Source organism: Ranitomeya variabilis, chromosome 3 (assembly GCF_051348905.1).
Source record: "Ranitomeya variabilis isolate aRanVar5 chromosome 3, aRanVar5.hap1, whole genome shotgun sequence".
Taxonomy (NCBI): Eukaryota; Metazoa; Chordata; class Amphibia; order Anura; family Dendrobatidae; genus Ranitomeya; species Ranitomeya variabilis.
The window spans coordinates 461,416,547-461,427,239 of NC_135234.1; the positions used below are offsets into that span (position 1 = coordinate 461,416,547).

Sequence of the window (10,693 nt, forward strand, 5' to 3'; positions counted from 1 at the left end):
TGTAAGGAATGATAGTTATGTTGTCCGTAGCTCTATAAAGCGGTAACATCTAAAGATAGGATGTTCCACAACTAAGATGGTGATAATTAAGGTATATGGAGTTGCCACACACAAAATGGCACTATTAGGCGCTACAGCGCATGCGCCGGATACAAAACACCGCCCCTGGCATTTGATTGGTCGTTAGCCGCTCACATGGCCGTGATGTATGAGGAAATGCTGGGATATGCGCAGTATGCAAGTTAGAACGCCGATATCCCCCATTGCCAGCATGTCTCCTCGTGGGTAAGCAGGAATAACCATGGTAAAGAACAGTAATTCACTAATAGTAGTATAAACACTGGACACTTTAACAGCACAGTAGCACTTTATGTAACAATATATATTAACATAACTGTATTATGGCACCTTAATTGGATGATGAAAAAATCTCTATATATATGCACTAAGATGTAACACTCACTGCTTGAGAAAGGCTCAGTTGAGCCGAAACGTCGCTGAGACATGTGGGTTCATTAAAGTCCTGCATATTTTCTTGAAAACCGGAGTGCTGCCTGCTTTTTCTGAATATTGATTGGAGACGACCGGTGGACGGGTGGTCTATGGGCATTGCACCTGAAGCTAAGTATAGGAGTTGTGCTGTTCCAATTTTTGGGTATTATGTTGTGGTCTGGAAATTTTTGCACATATAGATTTTTTCTTATTTTTATTTTTTTCAACATCCTTAAGTCATTTTTTGGAGACATGGAATTACACACCATGGAACCAGGTGTCTTCAACTATACTGTGGAAGATGAAGAACGTATATTAAGTAACATAGAGGGGGATGCAGCTTTTTTGAAAACTCCCTCACATATGGAATTAAAACATAAATATATGAACGATATGAAGCGCCTGAATAGTTCACAGTTACATCTAACAACACTGGGACATTATTTAAGGGAGCGCAAAATACCAAGAGGTTTGCGATCCAATATCCGCCCAAACCTGTTTCTTGGAAATATGGCATTCTGTAATAGATTCATGAAAATATAAAATAAATATGCTATGGACATAATGCTATTAAATGTCGAGTTCTTGCAAGATGAAGTTACAAAATTGCAACAGAGTACAGGGGAGTTGGAGGAAAAAATACAGGAACTCTTGAATAAAGATGATTGGACAGCATTTAAAGAGAAAGTGGATAGAGATATTTGCAAGTTTCGGGGAGAATTGGAGGAAAATAAAAGAAAAAAATGGAGCAGAGATGATGGGGACTATGAGACTGGTCGGATCTATACTTGGCAAATGGACAGTACAAAAATGTCATGGAAGAGCAGAGGTCCTGTGAGAACGGGAAGAACTAACACTGATAATAGTAGTTATAAATGTCTTAATGATGACTTTATTCCCCATAGATATGACCAAAACAACAGAAGAAGAAAAAGGCGGGGTGGCAGACGTCAGCACCGGAGGCAAAAAGAAGCCAGAGAAATCCAAAGGGCAACCCCAGAAAACAATAAACCTCAGGAAAAGAGAACAGACCTCATAGTGAACATTTCCAAAAAGGTACTAACGGACATGCAGATTTCAGTATTAATCAAAGGGCTGAGTTTTAGCCCATGTGCACATATAGACTGGTTCGAGTTGCAACTTGATATTGAGCGTTTTCTTAGACAGATCAAATTAAGGGAATGGTTTAGTGGTAAGGATGTGAGTACTAAGATGAGAACTAGTGAGTTCGATTTAAACTCTGTACAATTAAAGAAAAATAGCACATTTGTTCCACCGTCATATTCAGCAGTAATTGAGGCCTTTGAGGTGGCAGTGAAAACTGATATTGAACAAATAAAAAATAAGACAGTGAAAGAATATGCACACCCAAACATACTGAAGGAGGAATATGAAGCACTGCAGGAACTTGTCCATGACGGCGACATTGTGGTGAAACCCGCCGATAAGGGGGTAGCAGTCGTCGTCATGGACAAGGAAATGTATGTTGCTGAGATTTTAAGGCAATTAAATGATGAGAATGTGTACCAGAGATTAGGGGGTGACCCAAAGTTTGAGATCAATAAGGCGATTAAAAAATGTTTGAAAGAAGCTTTGGAGGGTGGTGTGATAGACCAGGATTTACATGACTATCTATTTGAAAATAATCCACGCACTCCGGTGCTTTATATAAATCCGAAAATTCATAAAACATTGGTCAACCCACCAGGACGACCTATAGTGTCGGGGGTGGGGTCCATCTTCAACAAAATGGGCATCTTTCTTGACAGAATCCTCAACCCTATGGCTAGACAGTGTAAATCATTCATCAGAGATACGACTGACTTTTTGAACAAACTGGAGGCACTACATTTGGAAGGAGATGTGATACTCGCATCCTTCGATGTGGTGTCTCTTTATACATCCATTGACCACGAACAGGGTTTGAGAGCAGTGGATAATAAGCTAAATGTGTCAAAGTGCACACTGGAAGGAAAAACGTTTTTGCTTAAGATCCTTGAAATTATTTTGAAACAAAATTACTTTATGTTTGGTGATGCGTTTTATATGCAAAAACGAGTAACCGCTATGGGGGCCAATATGGCCCCCGCGTACACAAATTTGGTCATGGAAGTCCTGGAGGAGGACCTCATCTATGTATCCCACCACTTCCGGCATGTTTTGGTGTGGTGGAGGTACATAGATGATGTCTTCCTCCTATGGACAGGGTCTCAGAGTGAATTGGAAAACTTTCATGAGTATCTGAATACTATTAATGATACCATTAAATTCACATTGGTTATGTCTAGAGAGAGCATTCAGTTTCTTGATGTACTTGTCAGTCTAGATAAGGGAGAATTGAGTACTACAATTTTTGTAAAAAATACAGATAAAAACAATTTACTATTATTTGACAGTCAACACCCACGGTCTATGACGAGATCAATTCCGTTAAGTCAGATGTTGAGAGTAAGAAAATTTAGATGTGGCAGTAGACTCAATGATAGAAAAATTTATGAACAGGGGTTACCCTAAAAAATTGCTGGAATCGACTAAAAAGAAGGTATTACAAAAAAGCAGAATTGAACTTATACAAAAGGATGTACGAGAGAAGGATAAGAACACAAAAATACGTATTCCATTCGTCACCACATATGGAGAGGAGAGTAAATTGGTGGCGAATGTAATAACTAAACATTGGGGGATGTTGGGGAAATGCTTGCCGGATATAAAAGAGTTGAGACTGCCACCTTTATACTTATATTTTTTAGGGACCACATCTCATTTGAAGTCATTTTGAGGGGTCTATATGATAGAAAATACCCGAGTGTGACACCATTCTAAAAACTGCACCCCTCAAGGTGCTCAAAACCACATTGAAGAAGTTTATTAACCCTTCAAGTGTTTCACAGGAATTTTTGGAATGTTTAAATAAAAATGAACATTTAACTTTTTTTCACACAAAATTTATTTCAGCTCCAATTTGTTTTATTTTACCAAGGGTAACAGGAGAAAATGGACCCCCAAAGTTGTTATACAATTTGTCCTGAGTACGCTGATACCCCATATGTGGGGGTAAACCACTGTTTGGGCGCATGGCAGAGCTCGGAAGGAAAGGAGCGCCATTTGACTTTTCAATGCAAAATTGACTGGAATTGAGATGGGACGCCATGTTGCGTTTGGAGAGCCCCTGATGTGCCTAAACATTGAAACCCCCTACAAGTGACACCATTTTGGAAAGTAGACCCCCTAAGGAACTTATCTAGATGTGTGGTGAGCACTTTGACCCACCAAGTGCTTCACAGAAGTTTATAATGCAGAGTCGTAAAAATAAAAAATCATATTTTTTCACAAAAATGATCTTTTCGCCCCCATTTTTTTATTTTCCCAAGGGTAAGAGAAGAAATTGGACCCCAAAAAATGTTGTGCAATTTGTCCTGAGTACGCTGATACCCCATATGTGGGTGTAAACCATTGTTTGGGCGCATGGAAGAGCTTGGAAGGGAAGGAGCGCCATTTGACTTTTCAATGCAAAATTGACTGGAATTGAGATGGGACGCCATGTTGCGTTTGGAGAGCCCCTGATGTGCCTAAACATTGAAACCCCCCACAAGTGACACCATTTTGGAAAGTAGACCCCCTAAGGAACTTATCTAGATGTGTTTTGAGAGCTTTGAACCTCCAAGTGTTTCACTACAGTTTATAACGCAGAGCCGTGAAAATATATATATTTTTTTTTTCACAAAAATGATTTTTTAGCCCCCAGTTTTGTATTTTCACAAGGGTAACAGGATAAATTAGACCCCAAAAGTTGTTGTCCAATTTGTCCTGAGTACGCTGATACCCCATATGTGGGGGGGAACCACTGTTTGGGCACATGACAGAGCACGGAAGGGAAGGAGCGCCATTTGCAATGCAGACTTAAATGGATTGGTCTGCAGGCGTCACGTTGCATTTGCAGAGCCCCTGATGTACCCAAACAGTACAAACCCCCCACAAGTGACCCCATATTGGAAACTAGACCTCCCAAGGAACTTATCTAGATGTGTTGTGAGAACTTTGAACCCCCATGTGTTTCACTACAGTTTATAACGCAGAGCCGTGAAAATAAAACATCTTTTTTTTTCTCACAAACGTTTTTTAGCCCCCCAAATTTTTAATTTTCCCAAGGATAATAAGAGAACTTGGACCACAGAAGTTGTTGTTCAATTTGTCCCGAGTACGCTGATAACCCATATGTTGGGGTAAACCCCTTTTTGGGCGCACGGGAGAGCTCGGAAGGGAAGGAGCACTGTTTTACTTTTTCAACGCAGAATTGGCTGGAATTGAGATTGGACGCCATGTCGCGTTTGGAGAGCCCCTGATGTGCCTGGACAGTGGAAACTCCCCAATTCTACCTGAAACCCTAACCCAAACACACCCCTAACCCTAATCCCAACGGTAACCCTAACCACACCCCTAGCCCTGACACACCCATAATTCTAATCCCAACCCTAATCCAAACCGTAAATGTAATTCAAACCCTAACCCTAACTTTAGCCCCAACCCTAACCCTAACTTTAGCCCCAACCCTAACCCTAACTTTACCTCCAACCCTAGCCCTAACCCTAACCCTAGCCCTAACCCTAACTTTAGCCCCAACCCGAACCCTAGCCCTAACCCTAACTCTAGCCCTAACCCTAACCCTAGCCCTAATGGGAAAATGACAATAAATACATTTTTTTAATTTTATTATTTTTCCCTAACTAAGGGGGTGATGAAGGAGGGTTTGATTTACTTTTATAGCATTTTTTATATCAGATTTTTATGATTGGCAGCTGTCACACACTAAAAGACGCTTTTTATACCAAAAAAGTTTTTGAGTCTCCACATTTTGAGACCTATAATTTTTCCACATTTTGCTCCACAGAGTCATTAGAGGTCTTGTTTTTTGCAGGACGAGTTGACGTTTTTATTGGTAACATTTTCGGACACGTGACCATTTTTGATCACTTTTTATTCCGATTTTTGTGAGGCAGAATGAGCAAAAACCTGCTATTCATGAATTTCTTTTGGGAGAGGCGTTTATACCGTTCCGCGTTTGGTAAAATTGATAAAGCAGTTTTATTCGACGGGTCAGTACGATTACAGCGATATCTCATTTATATCATTTTTTTATGTTTTGGCGCTTTTATACGATAAAAACTATTTTATAGAAAAAATAATTATTTTAGTATCGCTTTATTCTCAGGACTATAACTTTTTTATTTTTCTGCTGATGACGCTGTATGGTGGCTTGTTTTTTGCGGGACAAGATGGTGTTTTCAGCGGTACCATGATTATTTATATCAGTCTTTTTGATCGTGTGTTATTCCACTTTTTGTTCGGCGGTATGGTAATAAAGCGTTGTTTTTTGCCTCGTTTTTTTTTTTTTTTTCTTACGGTGTTTACTGAAGGGGTTAACTAGTGGGACAGTTTTATAGGTTGGGTCGTTACGGACGCGGCGATACTAAATATGTGTAGTTTTTTTGTTTTGTTTTTTTATTTAGATAAAGAAATGTATTTATGGGAATAATATATATATTTTTTTTTTATCATTTATTTAGGAATTTTTTTTATTTTTTTTTACACATGTGGAAAAATTTTTTTTTTACTTTTTTACTTTGTCCCAGGGGGGACATCACAGATCGATGATCTGATAGTGTGCACAGCACTGTCAGATCACCGATCTCACTTACATCGGTGCAGGCTTACCAGCATCTGCTCTGAGCAGACACTCGGTAAGCCACCTTTCTCCCTGCAGGACCCGGATGCCGCGACCATCTTGGATCCGGGACCTGCAGGGAGGAAGGAGGTAGGAGACCCTCGGAGCAACGCGATCACATCGCGTTGCTCCGGGGGTCTCAGGGAAGCCCGCAGGGAGCCCCCTCCATGCGCGATGCTTCCCTTTACCGCCGGTACACTGCGATCATGTTTGATCGCGGTGTGCCGGGGGTTTATGTGCCGGGGGCGGTCCGTGACCGCTCCTGGCACATAGTGCCGGATGTCAGCTGCGATAGGCAGCTGACACCCGGCCGCGATCGGCCGCGCTCCCCCCGTGAGCGCGGCCGATCGCGTATGACGTACTATCCCGTCACCCGGAATTAAGTCCCAGGTCACCTTGACGGGATAGTACGTCATACGGGATTAAGGGGTTAAAACATAAATATATGAACGATATGAAGCGCCTGAATAGTTCACAGTTACATCTAACAACACTGGGACATTATTTAAAGGAGCGCAAAATACCAAGAGGTTTGAGATCCAATATCCGCTCAAACCTGTTTCTTGGAAATATGGCATTCTGTAATAGATTCATGAAAATATCAAATAAATATGCTATGGACATAATGCTATTAAATGTCGAGTTCTTGCAAGATGAAGTTAAAAAATTGCAACAGAGCACAGGGGAGTTGGAGGAAAAAATACAGGAACTCTTGAATAAAGATGATTGGACAGCATTTAAAGAGAAAGTGGATAGAGATATTTGCAAGTTTCGGGGAGAATTGGAGGAAAATAAAAGAAAAAAATGGAGCAGAGATGTTGGGGACTATGAGACTGGTCGGATCTATACTTGGCAAATGGACAGTACAAAAATGTCATGGAAGAGCAGAGGTCCTGTGAGAACGGGAAGAACTAACACTGATAATAGTAGTTATAAATGTCTTAATGATGACTTTATTCCCCATAGATATGACCAAAACAACAGAAGAAGAAAAAGGCGGGGTGGCAGACGTCAGCACCGGAGGCAAAAAGAAGCCAGAGAAATCCAAAGGGCAACCCCAGAAAACAATAAACCTCAGGAAAAGAGAACAGACCTCATAGTGAACATTTCCAAAAAGGTACTAACGGACATGCAGATTTCAGTATTAATCAAAGGGCTGAGTTTTAGCCCATGTGCACATATAGACTGGTTCGAGTTGCAACTTGATATTGAGCGTTTTCTTAGACAGATCAAATTAAGGGTATGGTTTAGTGGTAAGGATGTGAGTACTAAGATGAGAACTAGTGAGTTCGATTTAAACTCTGTACAATTAAAGAAAAATAGCACATTTGTTCCACCGTCATATTCAGCAGTAATTGAGGCCTTTGAGGTGGCAATGAAAACTGATATTGAACAAATAAAAAATAAGACAGTGAAAGAATATGCACACTCAAACATACTGAAGGAGGAATATGAAGCACTGCAGGAACTTGTCCATGACGGCGACATTGTGGTGAAACCCGCCGATAAGGGGGGAGCAGTCGTCGTCATGGACAAGGAAATGTATGTTGCTGAGATTTTAAGGCAATTAAATGATGAGAGTGTGTACCAGAGATTAGGGGGTGACCCAAAGTTTGAGATCAATAAGGCGATTAAAAAATGTTTGAAAGAAGCTTTGGAGGGTGGTGTGATAGACCAGGATTTACATGACTATCTATTTGAAAATAATCCACGCACTCCGGTGCTTTATATAAATCCGAAAATTCATAAAACATTGGTCAACCCACCAGGACGACCTATAGTGTCGGGGGTGGGGTCCATCTTCAACAAAATGGGCATCTTTCTTGACAGAATCCTCAACCCTATGGCTAGACAGTGTAAATCATTCATCAGAGATACGACTGACTTTTTGAACAAACTGGAGGCACTACATTTGGAAGGAGATGTGATACTCGCATCCTTCGATGTGGTGTCTCTTTATACATCCATTGACCACGAACAGGGTTTGAGAGCAGTGGATAATAAGCTAAATGTGTCAAAGTGCACACTGGAAGGAAAAACGTTTCTGCTTAAGATCCTTGAAATTATTTTGAAACAGAATTACTTTATGTTTGGTGATGCGTTTTATATGCAAAAACGTGGAACCGCTATGGGGGCCAATATGGCCCCCGCGTACGCAAATTTGGTCATGGAAGTCCTGGAGGAGGACCTCATCTATGTATCCCACCACTTCCGGCATGTTTTGGTGTGGTGGAGGTACATAGATGATGTCTTCCTCCTATGGACAGGGTCTCAGAGTGAATTGGAAAACTTTCATGAGTATCTGAATACTATTAATGATACCATTAAATTCACATTGGTTATGTCTAGAGAGAGCATTCAGTTTCTTAATGTACTTGTCAGTCTAGATAAGGGAGAATTGAGTACTACAATTTTTGTAAAAAATACAGATAAAAACAATTTACTATTATTTGACAGTCAACACCCACGGTCTATGACGAGATCAATTCCGTTAAGTCAGATGTTGAGAGTAAGACATATTGTTAAAAAGGAAGAATATTTAGATGTGGCAGTAGACTCAATGATAGAAAAATTTATGAACAGGGGTTACCCTAAAAAATTGCTGTAATCGACTAAAAAGAAGGTATTACAAAAAAGCAGAATTGAACTTATACAAAAGGATGTACGAGAGAAGGATAAGAACACAAAAAGACGTATTCCATTCGTCACCACATATGGAGAGGAGAGTAAATTGGTGGCGAATGTAATAACTAAACATTGGGGGATGTTGGGGAAATGCTTGCCGGATATAAAAGAGTTGAGACTGCCACCTTTATACTCATATAAAAGGAACAAAAATATAAAGGACTATTTGATAAAATCAGATATAGGTCCCAATATGATGAGTAGACAAATGTTCCTAACAGGTTCACGTAAAAACGGTTGTTTCCCTTGCCTTAGCTGTGTGAATTGTACACATATGGACAAGGGGGATACCTTTGAGCACCCCGTAACGAGAAAGATATATACAATCAAACATTATCTGACATGTAACTCGGACTATGTCATTTATCTCTTGAGCTGTCCCTGTAATCTATGGTATATCGGGGAAACAACTTGCGAGTTTAAAGTCCGGATGAACCAACACCGGTATACCATTAGAAAGAAGAGAACTGATCTCCCTGTACCAAAGCACTTTATTGATTGTAACCACTTTGAAAGAGATCTAAGGTTTAAAATTATAGATAGGGTGCCATTGAATAGGAGAGGTGGTGATAGAGAACAAGCGTTGAAGAAAAGGGAATTAATGTGGATCTATAAACTGAATACACTTAGACATTCAGGATTAAATGCAGATTTTAAAATGCATGCAATTATATAAAAAATAGTTTTTCAATCTAGCACAGTGATGTTGAAGGCTTGACAGCATGTTTTTATATTTTAGAATTGATTTGTTAGGCTGTGTTCCTAATTTTATGTATGTATTTTTGCCTAGGTCGTTCTGCTGCCTATGATTGGCTACAAGATCTTGCCATAGGAGATATGCGAGGATGGGGAGATATTGAGGCGTTCTGTTAAAAAATATCAAAAAATATACCTCTGATTACATTAAAATACTATGAGCCATATTTGTATAGTGATGCAAGGCTAATGTATCAATTAAATAAAAATACATATTAATAATTTATCTGGCATTATTATATTGATTTTCTAAGAGAATAATGACATGCCTGAGCGTATAGGTGTGGTATGAATGGTAGCCGGGACTATATGGCTAACGCTATACAGAAGTCTTGAGGTGAGGCAAGTTTGCCAGAACAGGCTTAATGCACCCTTTTGACACTGTGTGGCCACTGGAGGATGGTCTGTAATAAGGTCAGCTCTGATGGCCAAGGCGAGATGAGGCACAAGAAAGTCCGTGCGGCATATGTGTAGTTTGAGTAAGTGATTCCTTACAAAACAATATAATAATAGGCTGATTATTTCATTAACAGGCGCTATGTAAAAGCGCAGATATATATGATAGTTTTGTTGTCCGTAGCTCTATAAAGCGGTAACATCTAAAGATAGGATGTTCCACAACTAAGATGGTGATAATTAAGGTATATGGAGTTGCCACACACAAAATGGCGCTATTAGGCGCTACAGCGCATGCGCCGGATACAAAACACCGCCCCTGGCATTTGATTGGTCGTTAGCCGCTCACATGGCCGTGATGTATGAGGAAATGCTGGGATATGCGCAGTATGCAAGTTAGAACGCCGATATCCCCCATTGCCAGCATGTCTCCTCGTGGGTAAGCAGGAATAACCATGGTAAAGAACAGTAATTCACTAATAGTAGTATAAACACTGGACACTTTAACAGCACAGTAGCACTTTATGTAACAATATATATTAACATAACTGTATTATGGCACCTTAATTGGATGATGAAAAAATCTCTATATATATGCACTAAGATGTAACACTCACTGCTTGAGAAAGGCTCAGTTGAGCC

General features: G+C 40.1%; 1 long non-coding RNA gene across 1 annotated transcript; it reads left to right on the forward strand.

Annotated features, from left to right (window-relative positions):
- Positions 1-1,295: 1,295 nt before the first annotated feature.
- On the forward strand, positions 1,296-9,765 carry LOC143818308 (uncharacterized). Its single transcript, XR_013224449.1, has 3 exons — positions 1,296-1,548; positions 7,181-7,331; positions 9,690-9,765. It is a non-coding gene; the product is annotated as an uncharacterized LOC143818308 (long non-coding RNA).
- Positions 9,766-10,693: the final 928 nt, after the last annotated feature.